The sequence below is a fragment of the Podarcis bocagei genome (assembly GCF_964188305.1).
Source record: "Podarcis bocagei genome assembly, chromosome: 8".
In the NCBI taxonomy this organism is placed as follows: domain Eukaryota; kingdom Metazoa; phylum Chordata; class Lepidosauria; order Squamata; family Lacertidae; genus Podarcis; species Podarcis bocagei.
The window spans coordinates 36,189,406-36,205,065 of record NC_138133.1 but is presented as its reverse complement, the minus strand read 5'-3'; the positions used below and the strand labels follow the sequence as shown (position 1 = coordinate 36,205,065).

The 15,660-nt window shown below is 42.1% G+C and overlaps 1 long non-coding RNA gene across 1 annotated transcript; it reads left to right on the top strand.

The window, feature by feature from the left end:
* The first annotated feature begins 1,952 nt into the window (after window positions 1–1,952).
* On the top strand, window positions 1,953–14,658 carry LOC308592642. Its single transcript, XR_014010595.1, has 3 exons — window positions 1,953–2,188; window positions 10,610–10,739; window positions 14,547–14,658. It is a non-coding gene; the product is annotated as an uncharacterized lncRNA (long non-coding RNA).
* Window positions 14,659–15,660: the final 1,002 nt, after the last annotated feature.

Genomic DNA, 15,660 nt, shown 5'->3' with positions numbered 1-15,660 from the left:
GAGCTTTGCACTAGGGTGAGCTGCATGGGGCTCTTTTAAAAGCTGGTGTGAGGAAACTTTAGCTGTCCAGATGTTGCTGCCCCCCGGTGGTGTTTGCTGAGGCTGATGGGAATTGTAGTTCAGCAAGATCTGGAGGGCCACAAGTTCCCCACATGTGGTAAAATATTAATATATGTTTATTACAGGAATTTATAATGTGTGTGTATTTAGTTATTTGGTGCAATGAATGTTTATGGGATTTAATAAAGTTACAACAATGATTAAATAAGAACAAGGAAAAAACAACCACGAAATGGGAAACCTTTAGCTCCCTCGTAAGTTTAATTAAGGGAAGTGGTAGCCCACACTTCCAAATGAAAATAATAATAATAATCCCCCAACACTTTGTGGGGTGGGGGAAGTTTTCATTTCCCCTATGTCCACCAAGGGTTATTTAAAAAAATAAATTCAAATCTCCTCTAATGTTTTAACAATATACACAACTCTGAAGTTACATAGAGACCAAGCTGCTAAGGGCTTTGTAGGTTAAACTAACATTATGTTTTTGGATGTGTGGATGTATCCAAAGCAACCTATCTCTCTCTCTTTTTTTATCAGATGAAGAAGCCGCATGCAGTCAGAGCAGCTGTCTTTCTTTGCAAATACCTTCTGTACGTGGGATTTTACTTTTTTTTCCTCTGCGATCTTCAGTTCAAAACAAGATAATCATACCCTAATTATAGCTTTGATCACTTCTCATTAAAGAAGACAAAAATGATTCTATGTAGGTCACTTGATGCATACGATGATCAAAACAGACACATATCATGATGATATCACTTTTAAAGGGACTGTGGTAGAAAATCTGCAGCTGCTTCAGGTATTGCCACTAATGGCTGATTATGTATATACTTGTAAATTATGTTTATTGCATTACAATTAGTCGGGCTAACAGTGCATAATAGCAATAAGGTCATTAAATATGTAAATAATAAATAATAGTAATATTACTGCCAACAAGTCAGGATGCTTGACAGCATCATGTACATTATTCAGTCAGCGACTATATTTCTTACGGTTTCAGTAGCTAGACATGGAACAGAGCCAGTCTGAAAAGGTAAATGTGTGTGTGTGGGGGGGGGGGTCACTTGATTTCTAAAATGAGAAGCTTGGCGTGCTTGGGAGTTGTGCCTTTTGAGCTAAAAGTCCCTGGGCTGCCCAAACACCTTTAGCTATCTGAGGCAAAGAACAAGATGGTGCCCCCACTCCCTGGTCTCCATACACAGACCAGACAGGCAACCGAGGCCTACTTAAACACTGGCAATGTTGTGGATTTTCAAGGGATAGTCCCGGTTTCTGATTTGATCCAAGAATATCTCACTTTCCCGTAAAGGTAAAGGTACTCCTGACCGTTAGGTCCAGTCACGGACGACTCTGGGGTTGCGGTGCTCATCTCACTTTACTGGCCAAGGGAGCCAGTGTTTGTCCGCAGACAGCTTCCGGGTCATGTGGCCAGCATGACTAAGCCACTTCTGGTGAAACAGAGGAGTGCACAAAAACGCTGTCCCACTGGAGCAGTACCTATTTATCTACTTGCACTTTTACGTTCTTTTGAATTGCTAGGAGGCAGGAGATGGGACCGAGCAACTGTTCACCATGTTGCGGGGATTCCAACCACCGACCTTCCAATTGGCAAGCCCTAGGCTCTGTGGTTTAGACCACAGCACCACCCGCATCCCTCCACTTTTCCTTAGGTCGTCCCTATTTTCATTGGAGAAATGATGGAGGATATGGAGTTATGTGACTCCTGAGCCAAGGAGGTAACTATACAACTGGTGGCAGTTCTGTATAGGGAAGGTTTGTTTAACGTTTAATGTTTTATTATGTTTTATATATGTTGGAAGCTACACAATACTGAGGAAATGAACCAATGGTTTCAGCATAAGGCAGCTTCCAAAGTTTCTATGAAGATCTCATGGATGAATTCTGGACATTACAGAAGAAATGGGAAAAGAAACCTCCCTTCCCCAGCATTCCTGGAGGTTCTTTACCTGCTTCTTTATAATGATGTGACTTGGCTTACAGATCACAGGGACAGTCCCACTATTGGGAAAAATGGGGCAACAACTGTAGGAAGTCACATCCGTATGGCCAACAGCAGCGGTGATGTGTTGGAGATGCGGAGCATCACCTCAGTTAAGATTTAAAGGTGAGACTTCCTCATTTGCACTTTTTGAAACAATACGTACATGAACTGAAACACATCCATCTTTTGAATTTCATACTTCTGTGAATTTTTTCAAAGCATATACTAGGGTAAAGTGTGCATAAAAACGCATACATTCATGAAAATAATATACAAACATTACAATATATTGAGGAACATTGCTTGCAAAAATGTGCATATTTGGCAAAGTTGCATATAAAGATGTGGTACATTAAAAGAAACTCACACTTAATGCTGCTTAAAAAAGGGGATGTGGAAATGTGGAGAACTCAGTTGGAAAAATGAGAAACCGAGGAAAACCAAAAATAACAAATCCACCCAACCATACGTACTAGTCCAGTTGGCTTTAGTATATCAAACAGTTGGTGGTGGTGGAGAAAGGAGCTTTTCTGTTACCTCAGATAACAAAATTTCTTGGTCTGACCCTGCTTTGTACCTTCTTAAGGTTTGGCCTATGGTGCTGTAAACGATCTGTGAAAGTTTCCAGAATGACTGAGATTTGTGCATTTATACCAGGCCAAAACAGCAAAATTCTCTGACCCTGTTCCTTCGCTCCTGTGTGTCCTGAATGAATGATCTTTGTCATTTCAGACCTCAGTGATTGTGGTGCTACAAGTCTTTCACCTTTAAAGATCAGATCATCAATAATTGTTAGTTCCTCATGGAATGGCTAGAGCTCTATCACTGTGGCAGACACAAACATTTTTCTTTTGGCCAACCAGCAATTATAGTTTCCAGCCATGTGACCAATAGGGAGGCACGGTTTTAGCAGTGAGAAGAACTATCTGGAAAATGCCTTTAAGAAACTTTTAGAAGAACATGAAGCCCTCTAACTTTTGCCGCTTGTGATTATTTCCCCCAGTACACTCTTGCTCTAATCCTCATTTATGCCAACGCACCTGGCATAGCAACCTAAGTTTGAATAAATTACCTGTAGTTTAATGATTACCTACACTTTCTAACTATGCCAGGCTTATTATTTCCTGGCCTATCATATTAGCTACAAATATTGTGACCACATATCAGATTAGCAGAGCGGTAGCCAATGTGGTGCCCCCTCAAATGTTTGGGACAACAACTACCACCATCCCTGACCTTGGCTGTGCTACCTTGTTGGGTACCACAGGACTACCATGTTTATTGTGTCATGTACTCTCATAAAGAACAAAGAGATGAGAAATATGAAATGGAGATGGCGAACCCACACAAACATTTGTCTCAGGCACACTGAAGGATATTGTGGTCAGGGAGCTGAAGGCAAAGTAAGCAGGCATAAAGGTACAGAGTGCCCGAGAGTGGCTTGGTCTTCATTAAAGCAACATACTCAGACTGAAGCCCAGAGCTAAGATTCAAGAAACTATTGGCCACCGTTAGATACTCTGCAAGTGTCCCGGAAAAGCCAGGACACCCTGTTTTTCCCTGCGAGAGCACAGTGGCCATTTGGGACATTGTGATGTCATGTGATATTGCAACAAGATCTTTCCCCCCAAAAGCACTTTTTGGGGGCTGTAATCTTGCCCCAAAACATGTATTTTTCAGCACCTTGAGAGCACAGCCCCCCCAAGCACATCTTTCAGGCTCCATGATCTTGCACAGGTTGCTTGGGAGCATGGATGGGAAGGCATGCATCCCAGTTTTGGGGCTCAACATTTTGGAGGGTTTGCTGTTATCATTCGGCAAGTTCTGAACTAGAAGCTGTAGCACGATCTGCTGGACATCTGCAGAAACTCAGCACACGGCAAACAAATGACACTGTTATTTTGTTCATTTGTTATGACATTCACACAGCACCTTTCCTACATGCTTCACCTCCTCTCCATTTTATCCTCACAACAGCCCTGTGAGGTATGTTAGGCTGACAGATGGTGACTGGCCCAAAGTCACCCAGTGGGCTTCAAGAGACTGAATGGGAATTTGAGCCGTGGCCTCCCAGGTCTACTCTCTAACTACTATACCACCCTGGCTCTCTGTAACTGGACTGAATAGCATTTTTCAGGTCATGGGCTACATTCCCTTCTGGAGGCCTTTTCTGCTCCCCAAGCCACTACTGATTAATATGGCACCAGTTCCTACCAAAACTCTTAAATGGCTAAACTTAACAAATCCCATGCAAAGGAATGATCAGATGCAAACTGGACATTAAGGTTGCAGTCTTATACACACTTACAATTAAGTCCCATTGAAATCAGTGGAGCTTTCTTCTTGGTGGACGTGGATATGAATACACTGTAAGGCTACAGTGCCAAACCTACTTGCATTGAGACTTGCATTGTTAAGACTTTATCCTATGTACTCGGGACTAACCCCCATTGAACCCAGTGGTGCTGTGTAATTGTGGTTCATTAATATAGGTTTGATTTTAAGTTGTCCATTCTCTGTGGTGAACAGAAAAGGCCTCCCATGCACTATTTGCAATCTGTATTTTTTCCCTGAAATTCCAGTTTTTGACCCTATAGTGGACCTTAGTCTATGTGCTTCTGCACTGTCACCTTCTCCCCCTAAAAAAACCTAGTGAAAAATGAAGGTGTTACAGAATGCTTCTTTTTCTGCCCTCTATGGACTAACGTGGCTACTCTTCTGGAAATATTTTTAGCTACAGTACAGTATTTCATGGGAAGAAATCACTTCTTGTCTATTGAGATTGCAAAATGTACATGATTGCTTTCAAAGGTTTATGGTCACACTGCATAAACTTTAGTGGTTGGTTCAGTGTGACAGAAGGGATCACAGCCTTCTAACTGCAAATGAATCTTTCCATAAGAAGGATGCAGTGATGATGCATGGTTTCTGAAGAGGATGATGATCTTGGGTATATGCATATATAGGGATCTATCTTTTCCTGCCCTGGGATATAAAGTTTATAGGAGGTTGCAGGCTGGATTAGAAGAATCAAAAATCTGTTGCTCTAAGAGCATTCAGAGGGTTAGAAAAGGACCTGTTATGCTGTAACAACTTGCAGTTGTTTGACTGTTGTGCCTATGATCCACTATATTTGCATACAAATGTCTTATGCAATCAGCTAGCTAGCCACATGGTTTCTATAAGCTTAAGTTCTGTTCTGTACATTTTGAGAAAGGTTTTGCTGTTGGTATCCAAACTAACAGCAGGTCCACCTTTGTCTGCAGAAACAGATTGTTGGGGATTGGTACAAAGCAGACCATCATGTCAGCTTCCTTTTTCCATTTTCTCTTGCATTTCCTTGTGCGTAATAGTCATGAACACACACAGAGAGACACAAACACAGACATACACCAAGCTGCGTCCATAGTAGGCTGTTTTTAAATCTCCAAGCTCTGCGAATAAAATATCTATTGAAACTGAAGCTTATGATGCAGACCAGCTGCAATTCTGGTCCTGTGTGTGATCAGGATATTAATAATACACTGTAGTTTGACGTGCTTGGAGTGAGGGGCAGCCTGGACCATTGGAAGCTTGGAGACAACTTTCCAGGCAGCACCACTGTCAGGGCAGGCATTTGGTTAGTACAGCTTTGGCAGCTGGTGTCTTTTTACCTAACCTTGGGCTGCCCTTACATCCTTGAATGAAGACTTGAAGTACTGGTGCTAGTGTGGAAAAGGTTTGTGGCTTGTTCTTCTTCTCTGAACAGCATACTCCCATGACACAGCAGAACAGGGGTTGGGAGTCTTGGACCTGTATGTGGCCCTGTAGGATTCTCTTCTCTCTCTCTCTCTCTCTCTCTCTCTCTCTCTCTCTCTCTCTCTCTCTCTCTCTCGCCCTCACAACTCTCCTCAGGCCATAAACCTTGCTTGCCCTGCTTTGCCTCCCAAATGACTGGAACATGTTTGGCCTGACTGGAAGGTGTCCTTGATTTCTGATAATGCCTCTTGCTAGCTTCTGTGGAGAGGTGGTGTGCAGAAACAAACCTACTTTACAAAGTTAAACATGTGCATTTGTTGTTCGGCTCACGTTTGCCTCTGGCCTTGCCCGCCAGCAGCACAAGGTCTTCAGAAGTTTGCCCACAAAAGAACATGGCCCTCAGACTGACAAGGGATCCCTGCCTGTTTAGTAAAAAAATGTTTGAAAAAAACTCCTGTGTTCCAAAAGTCTTAATGCCATGCAGTATGGGCAGCTGCTGTTCAAGAGACATCTGCACACAAAGGCCCTGTGGGTGCATGGAGCATTTTTCCCCCAGTTCCTGATTGGAGAAATTAAGCAAATGCAAATGTTGGTTCCTCTTCTATATAGTTCATATGTGAATATTTGCAGAATGCAGTTTATGAGGACCACATTTTTCCTGTTACCACATTCCAAAGGGAAACTCATTTCTGAGCAGAGCTGTTTGATCCTCAAAGTGCGAAGAGGTTCAGATAATTACAGGTATTTGACCAATGTTGCTCAGATGCCTCTGTTCCTGGATGAATCTGTAACTAATGCTATGCGATAGAAATATTTCACATTATTCTTCTGTTTGCCAGCTTGCAATGTCATTCCAGATGGCAAATACAAAAATAGCATGGGGGAGGGGGGAAGTCTCTCAAAATGCAGACTCTAAATGGATTCTGTAGACTTTCCAAAAGTTCCAACAGACTTTCTAAAATGTTTCCAACTGTCCAATCGATAGCTTCATAATTGTAGTCATGTAAATGCTGTTGCAAAACAAAACAAAAAACAAAAGAGACCATTGACCATTACTAAGTTCAGACATAACTTGATCACAGTAAAGCACTTTTTAGTCCTGTTGTTTTCATTAGCAGAGGTAAACATGTACCTCCAATTTCTCCCATTGAAATATAAAGCACTTAAAAGCGCTTTGCCTTGCCTGCATCATGCCATTTATTACGATGTCCTCACTAATGGCCCAACACAGAAATTAGCTGTCCCAGAAAGAAAAGTTAGAATAGATAATACCTACTTCCTCCACTGTGCAGTGTAACAAACAATGATATTGCAGTGGTTGTGCCAGGAACATTGTTCTGGCATCACAGTTACGCCAGTGCTAGGCATCCAGCTGCCAGTAAATTTATTTTCTTCACCAACTATTAGAGATCTACAACTGTTCCATAATTCCCCCTCCCAACTCATTACAGAAGCAGCATCTCCGGAGCCATGGAATTGTTAAGGTCTCCATCGTTAACATGAAAGTGGGACTGTTTAAATTTGATTACCGTGTTTAATGAAGTGTTGCATATACTTACAAGATGACATGATGAATCACATTACGTTTATTATAAGTCAACATATAAGAATGGACAAATGGTTCAATAAAGCAATGCATTTATAAATATAAGATTAATGCATTTGGGCTCGTTGTCATATTTCCCCCTTTAAAAAATGCCAATGTCCTGTTTACTTTAGCCCAGGAGCTAAATTGACAATTTGCTTTCTAAAAAATGGCCTATATTTTCCATCACCCAGCACTATACATTTTGTCGCAGTAGCCAAAAGCATTAGATCATTCGGATGAGTAAATCCAGTTCACCTAAACCTGTATGTACAGCCTTGTATATGCATGATTTCATACTCAAATACTTACACAAACATGCACATTCAAATCCTTCACCCCATACAATGTCATCTTTCTTGCTCGTACCCTCTTGTGGGCTTTATCTGTTTAATGGTATACAGAGCTTTAAAGCATTAAGGCTATTAGGACAGAAGAATCAGAAGAATCATCCGACATGTAATATATCTACTTGGTGTTGTCAGTCATCCTGTATTGACTGTACCTCAATCTACTCTTTATTTGACAATGGCACCTGAGATCCTTTCTGTCTTATGCAATCCATGAGCCAAACTGAAGATCCCCCTCCCTTCTCTCCCTGCAGCCTTCATTAAAAAGGTCTTAGTTCACTTCCCAATAAAGGGAATTGAATCAGTTCTGTGTTCTGCACTCCCTTTCACTGTCTGTTGGACTTGCAAAAGAGTGTGTGTGTTTTCCTTGAAAAAGGATCTAGCTTTGTTTGTCTGTCCCTATGCATTTCTATTTATTTGTGTTTGCTGTGCAGAAATGCTAATGCATGCAGGTTCATTGTGTTAAATAGGCCAGATAGCATTTTGAGTACACTCACAAATGTGCAGCATGGAAAGCATTCACATCCTCTCTCTCTCTCTCTCTCTCTCTCTCTCTCTCTGTGTGTGTGTGTGTGTTAGGAGTGGGGGAAGGCCTGCCAAGTGTCTGAACTTAAGCTTCCCTCCCACATCTGCATTTAGCTCTGCTTGAGTGACAGGTGTACATGGATGCCACATCAGCTGCCAATATGTTATGAGACCATGGTAACAATCGCTCATCTCCAGGGAGCTGTGCAGCCTCATTCTTCACTATCAGACATGAAAGAAATAATTTCAGGTGCCAGTAAGGGAACTCTGATAAAAAGAAAACATTTCGGTTTTCATGGCACTGGAGTTTGCCCCGAGGCAACAGCTTTGATAAAGAAAACGTGTCTCTCTCTTTACATTCACAATTAATCCATGATTATCTACAAGCAATACTTTGCCCTATAGGATAGTGACAGGAAAATGGGGGGAAAGGGGTAGGGGGGGAAATCTTTGTACATTTCATATGCCTTCCCCCCTCCACCCCGCCCTCAATGATACATGCACCTACTGTATATCAAAGTAATCTTATAAACTCCTCTGAAGCTAAAGATAGCTCTCTTATTCCACTTCGATGATGTTTCATAGCTATCGAAGGTACTGGCCTAGAACAACTGTTGCAAACAGAAATAGTATTTAATGTATAATGTTGTTTCACTGGTTCCAGTTAAGAAAGATGATATGAGAGAGCCAGGACAGGAAAAACCAAACTCTTCTCCCTGTTCTGATTTGACATGTCAAAAAGAAAAACATCAGAAACACTTTAGCAAGGCAAAACAAAGAGCTTCTTTCAAAGAGGAGCTGCTGTTCTGCTCTGGCTTAATCCTCTTTCATGTGATATTTGCTGGTTTGATGTTTCTGGTGTTGACAGGATGTTGGGATGCCTCCATTTCATTCATGGGTTTTGGTGTGGACTTAAACTGCCCCCCACTGCAAAAAAATAGCACCCAGAAGATGAGAGTTTGGTCTGACACAATCTCTTTTGGGGTTACACAATCTGGCATAAGGCAATGACTTTTACTAGTGTGTATTTTGCTAGCTGGCAAAGAAGAGGAATCATTTAAGGATTTCATATCTTTTATGTGCTTTTTGGGAGAGGCTTCCCAAGGGGAAGCATATTCCTGGGGGTTGTGTTCAGGCAGCATTTTTCTCCTTGATAATCCCTATAATCATTACACAATGATTGCAATGGCCTAGGGTGATCTGAGAACACCATAGTCTTCCTGCTTTTTGCCTTCACAGTGATTTTCCGGGATTTTCTAGCCACTTGGAAATGGAACCAAGAGTTCACAAGATTAACCACGGAAACTTCGGGGCTATTTTTGAGTGGGATTAAATCACATGCCAGCAAATTCAAGTTGTACCATTACAGTTGCTGTTGCACATCAAACCCGAGTCCCTTGTAGATCACACTTTAGTGATAAGGAAAGTGACAGGAAAATGTGCTGAAGTGTGTGGGATGGTGCTTGACCCAATGTCATCTAACCTACCCTCCCCCCAAAAAAATTAAGAACGAGTGCTTACTGAATAGCCAATGCCATGAAACCTCCCTGGAAAATAATGCTCAATAAAGAGTTCATCTGGAAGCACCCAAAGAGGAGGTAGAATGCTTTATTTAGAGAGTTGTATAGAGGATCATTACTGAGAAGAGTGTTTGGCTTTGGCCATTGAAACTCTCCAGGCAAAACTAATATATTTGTCTTTCTAATTGTTTCCCATTCTGAGCCTTCAGTCACTGGATGGGAAACAACCCAAATTAAATGGGATGTGTGTGTGTGTGTGTGTGTGTGTGTGTGTGTGTGTGTGTCAGACTCACCCCAACCATTAGGGAGGGTGAGGCCACTGCTTCAGGTGATAGAAGCCCACGAGGTGGTACCCCACTCCCTCTGTCAGTGGTGGACAAGTGCCACCATGATCAGCACTGATTTCAGGTGACATTTTGGGTGAGATGTTGCCCCAAATCATGTGGGAACTTGCAGAGTGCAAGTCAAATATCCAAGTCAACCTGTGAACATAAACTGCCCTAATTTGGGTTGATATGACAGAAACCTGCATGAAGAAAAGCTGCATCAGTTTTAAAAAGTATTATTTTCTGCTTGTGAACACATAGATGATTTTATTTATTCATTTTATTACAATCCATGGTCTAATTGATCTTTCGTAGGTAACAACAACAACTGCAGCAGCAGCAACAACAGCAATTTATTACTTGTACAGTTCCCATCTGACTGAGTTGCTTCCAACAAAGTATAGAAGAACACACAATGTGTAAGACATTAAAAGCTTCCCAATACAGCGCTGCCTTCAGATGTTTATGGAAGGTTGTATAATTGTTTATCTATTCCACAGGGCAGGAGCCACTACCGAGAATGCCCTCTGCCTGTAACTTCACTTCTTGCAATGAGGGAATTGCCAGAAGGCCCTTGGAACTTCATCTCAGTGTCCAGGCTGAATGATGAGAGTGGAGATGCTCCTTCAGGTATACAGGGCCAAAGCCATTTAGGGCTTTAAAGATCAACACCAACACTTTGAATTGTGCTCCGAAACGTACTGGGAGCCAATGTAAATTTTTTAGGATTGGTGTTATATGGTCCCATTGGCCACTCCCAGTCACCTGGCAGCTGCATTCTGGATTCATTGTAGGTACAAAAAAGAAGAAGGAGAAAACTCTCCTTGCCCACAAAATAGCCCAATAAGGACTGAATGTTGTTTGGGAAAGAAGAATGGAAGGGGAACAGGAGGGGGAAATGTCTAAATGGAACCCTGAAAGCAAGAATTCATTTTAGGCAGAACATTTTGTTTCTGTTCCCACTTTTACATTGTTGGAAGTTGTGTATAATTTACAGCTGCTTCTAACATAAATTTAATATACATCTTAATTGTACGTATGGAAGTGGCCAGGAGAAGATCATCATTTGACTTGGAAAGCTAAGGAGGCATCTCAGACCTATATTTTACAAAAGCCAGTCTACCAAACATGCAATTTTTAGCCAGCTCCAAATTGATGACTATCTCTCTTCCAACCAGTTGTGACTAGGGATCCTGCCCATTTAGTTTGGTAATTGGGTGTGCTTTTCAGGACAAATGCTGCTTGAAACCGCCCAGTCAATGGACAAAGTGACTTCTGAGAGTTGGTGGTACTTGCAAACATCCCCTGCCCTGGTTAAAAAAACCCAAATTACTAGTTTGCAGAAATGAAGACCCTAAAGTCTGTAAAAAGCTAAGGTTCAGCACTGGCAACAAGAGCAACAGAAATTTTGTCACCTTTATAACTGAAATGAGCTACGTTCAAGTGATATATTTGACATTATCATCCTTCTATGCTTATATTGTTCCTTAAAGGGGGGTGTTGGTTGCATTCTCTTTTGTTACAGTCGCTCTTCCAACCATAAGAATGTGCCTTCTATCTGAGCTATATCCTTGCAATTTCAGAGGGGAGGGGAGGCAATAGCAAAACATGCTTTCTCCCAATTGAAAATGACTTTTGGCAGTGCTACCTACCTCCTGGGGTACAAATAATGGAGCAGTTTGTGGAAAGAGAGGAAAGGCAGCCAAAAAAAAAAAAAAGGAGGGGGGAATCCAGAGACAACATCACGTTCAGACCTTTTAAGAGAAACATGTTGGGGAGATTTCAGCTCCTCTAATTGTGGAAACATGGGTCTATTTTTCTGCTTTCTTTTACTCCCCGTTCTTTGTCTATATACATCTCTCCATGTGAATGGATGTCTCTTTTGGTTTATGACTCTCCTTCTCTTCAGCCGCCCCCCCCCCTTTTCTACATCCTCTTCTGCATCAACATGCATTCCTGTCCGTTTTTATGCTCCTGCCTTCTGAGTAACCAACCAGCAATGCTTTTAAAAGATGGGTTGATTGATAGAGGAGAATAATAAAATAAAATGAGGAGGGGGTGGGGTGGGGTAGCGGAACCCAGAGGATTATAACCAACCAATTGAAGGTAGGGGGATGAAGGAATTCTAAAGGAACAGCCCCATTTAACATGGCTATTGCTAAGTTACATACTGATAGCTCCCTTTCCTCTAATAAGCAGCTGCACAGACCTAGTAGGGAGATAGCTTCCTCCTCCTGCAACTCCCCCCCCCAACCCGCCGCTTTTCCCTAAGACAAAGCGAGGCAAAACAACAAAGCAAAGCTCGAGTCGACATTGGTACGTGTTTCGAGGGGTGGGGGGAACCAGGACATTGTGAGCAAACTGGCTCTGGAATGGATCGGCAAGGGTTTATTATTCTGAGCAGCACTCAATCAAGTGTGGCCCCCGTGAACAGAGAGTAATGTTGGCGAATCATCCTGGGGGCTTTTTTTTCTGTGTGTGAGTGGTATCCATCTGTCAGCTGTCAGTGCCAGTGAGAGATATACAGAGCTGTCACTTCTCGTCAGCCAGCATTTGTGAGGCCTTGTTGCAGCTGCTACACAAACGCAATACTGTCCTTATTGAAGGCCGGCACAGAGTCTGGGAGCGGGATTATTCTGGGAAAAGAAGAGGGGGTGGGGAAAGGAAGGGAAGGGAGAGAAGAGAGATGTCAGGACCACTCTAGGAGAATAGTTTTGACCCACACAAAGACTTTTTTTTAAGCAAAAGCTCTCGGGTTGCTGTCCTTTTCTGATTATGACTGACACTAAAAGGAAAACTGGGAACCGGAGGTGGGGGGGGGGAATCTCGGTGTGTTTTGGGGGATGTGAGGTGGGGCTCCCTGATGGGGGCTGTTACAGTAAAATGTATTTATAAAATCATTTTTAAAAATCAAGAACCAAGGGAAAGGGATTTTTGTGCTTGTTGTGGAATGAAATGCTTTGAAATGAGATGAGATATAATAATTTTGAAGGGGCTGAACCACACTCTTAATCTGTGATTTAATTCATCTTCATATAACCAGCCCAACCTACGTTTCATCTGAATACCTTGAGAAATATATAAGGTGCATACTATTCAGATAACTGCATTCTCCTCATGACAGTAGTATGTTGCTCCTTTATGTGAAGCCACAACCTCCATATTCCTGCTTAGGGGTAGGGAAGAAATTTGATTCGTTCTCATTTAAAGCCAAATTGATTAAATTTGCACTTTCCATAACAACACGAGAACTGAAACGTAGCCATCCTTTCAGATTTGCACTTATCCAAAATTTGCTGTAACCAAACAATGGTTACAAAAATGCATGTGTTATGAGAGAATATGCATAAAAATGAATGTATAAATGAAAAATAACACAAAACATGCATTATATTGGAATAAACTACTTGCAGAAAGGTGTACATATGAAGTCAAAACTGTATACGAATCCTGTTGGTTAGGAGAAATTTGCACTCAGTAGCGGGATAATTTGATGAGGGTTTTTAAAAAGAAAATTCACAAATTGCTGCAGATATATGGAAAACTGAGTATAAGTGTTATGAGTTTGGGGGGCAGGGAGCGTAGGTTGTAAGCCGAGATTCTTCTAATGGCTGAGCCCTGCTTTGAATTCCTGGATCCAGCACAGATTCAATTGCTGGAATAGCCAGGCCAGCTTGGTAATGGCCCACTAAGTATGAGTTGATAAGGGAACAAAGGGAAAATGGGTGGGCCTCCCTCCCTCAGTACCTGTTAGTTAGAAATACAAAAGGCCAGACGTGTGTGTGTGTGTGTGTGTGTGTGTGTGTGTGTGTGTGTTGATGTTTGATTTCTGTTTGAATCCATGGCTGCAGCTATGGGGGGAAACAAGACCCTTTGGGGGTGTTAATGTGAGCCCCTTCATTGCAGGCTCAGGTTGTATACATGTAAATAAACCATATATTCTGAAGACACCACAGTCTCCACTGTGTCTCATTTCCAAAGGAAGCACAAACCCTGGGTAAGTGCTTAGAACCCCTGGGATCTTGCGCTGCTCGTAGATGGTGTGCAACAATAGGAAAAATGAGAAATTGAGGGAAGTGAAATGGACAGATCCTTCCATCCCTGTTCCTGACAGAGCCAGATGTGGAAGGAGGGAAGGAGACAGATGCAGAGAGTATGCAGACATTCATTAGCTGTGCTTCCTGCATTGAAAGGAAGTTGGACTCGATGACCCTTCTAACCATACAATTCTGTGATTCTGTCACATAGCGAGGAGGATCACAAAATGGAAAAATATCCTCTTTTGCAGAGAGTTCAAGGAAGAAGTGGGAATCACACCAGGGCTCTATGTATCTGCATTCGCAAATGCACTATTTTCTTGTGAACAATACATAAGTGAAGGAGTTGTAAATAAATACTCACCCAAAGAGGGTTTAACACTGTTTGCTATTCTCCCAGGGTGCTTCCAGACAAGGGGCTGATGTCAGTGGCATTGAGTAGACGCTGGAGAACATTTGCATGTATCCCATAATAAATTCCCTGACTGCAAGCATCCACTGTAAGTGTACACGATTGGAAATCACATGCTCAGTTTCATGTGTATGTATGTATGTATGTATGCATACATGCATTTCTGATATATTTAACCTGCTGCTGGGTACTGGCTGGCTGGCACTGAACTGTGACAGGGCCTTCTCGGTGGTGGTTCCCTTTTTGTCTCCCTCATTAGTAACATTCAGGAGGAATTTAAGAACTTTCTTGTACACCCAAGCATTTGATGGCTGAGAAATACTGTTCCTGGAAACCTTGAAATTATTACCTGTGAGAGTATGTAATTGTTTTACATGCTTCCAAATGTTTTAATTTTATTTATTTATTTTGAATGGTATTGTTTAATCTCTAAAGCGTTTGCTTCCCAGGGCTGCTTTTGGAGGAAGAATCAGATATAAACACACTTAATAATAACAGTATCTTATCGTATTTGTGGGGCACTTAAATTCACCTCTTTTCCATTGCTCAGTGTGACAGCTGAATAAGAAAGGATTGGTAGGAAACCCAGCAATGCACAAGCAGTTAAGACGCAAATGGTGTCTGATGCGAGAGGTGTTATCTTTTGATACAAGAGGTGATCTCATACAGACATCACTCAGTCAGGTCAGAACCACCAAGTTCTATTCAAAATGGATGCACCTCCAACCCTAGTCTTCAGTGTGATAAGACTGCATCAAACATGAAGAGAGAAGTGGCAAATTATAGGCGTACATTATATATACCACTTGACTGGTGGAGTAGAACCATAGCAAATGGCACCAGCATCCCTGCCACTTACTGGGAGAGGCTACAGTGAGGTTGGCGCCATGCTGGCACATCAGTGAGAGTGCCCGATTTGCTCTCCAACTTCTCCACCTCCTCTCCTCTCTTTCCAAAACACAAGTGGCAACAGTGGTGGGAGGCTTTGCCCCACTGGGCAAGCTGTTACTGCACGATGTGTGGTTTTTGTGAAGACATGTTTTTGTGAAGACATGTTCTGAACCTGAAACTGTTCTTAACCTGAGGTACCACTTTAGCTAAT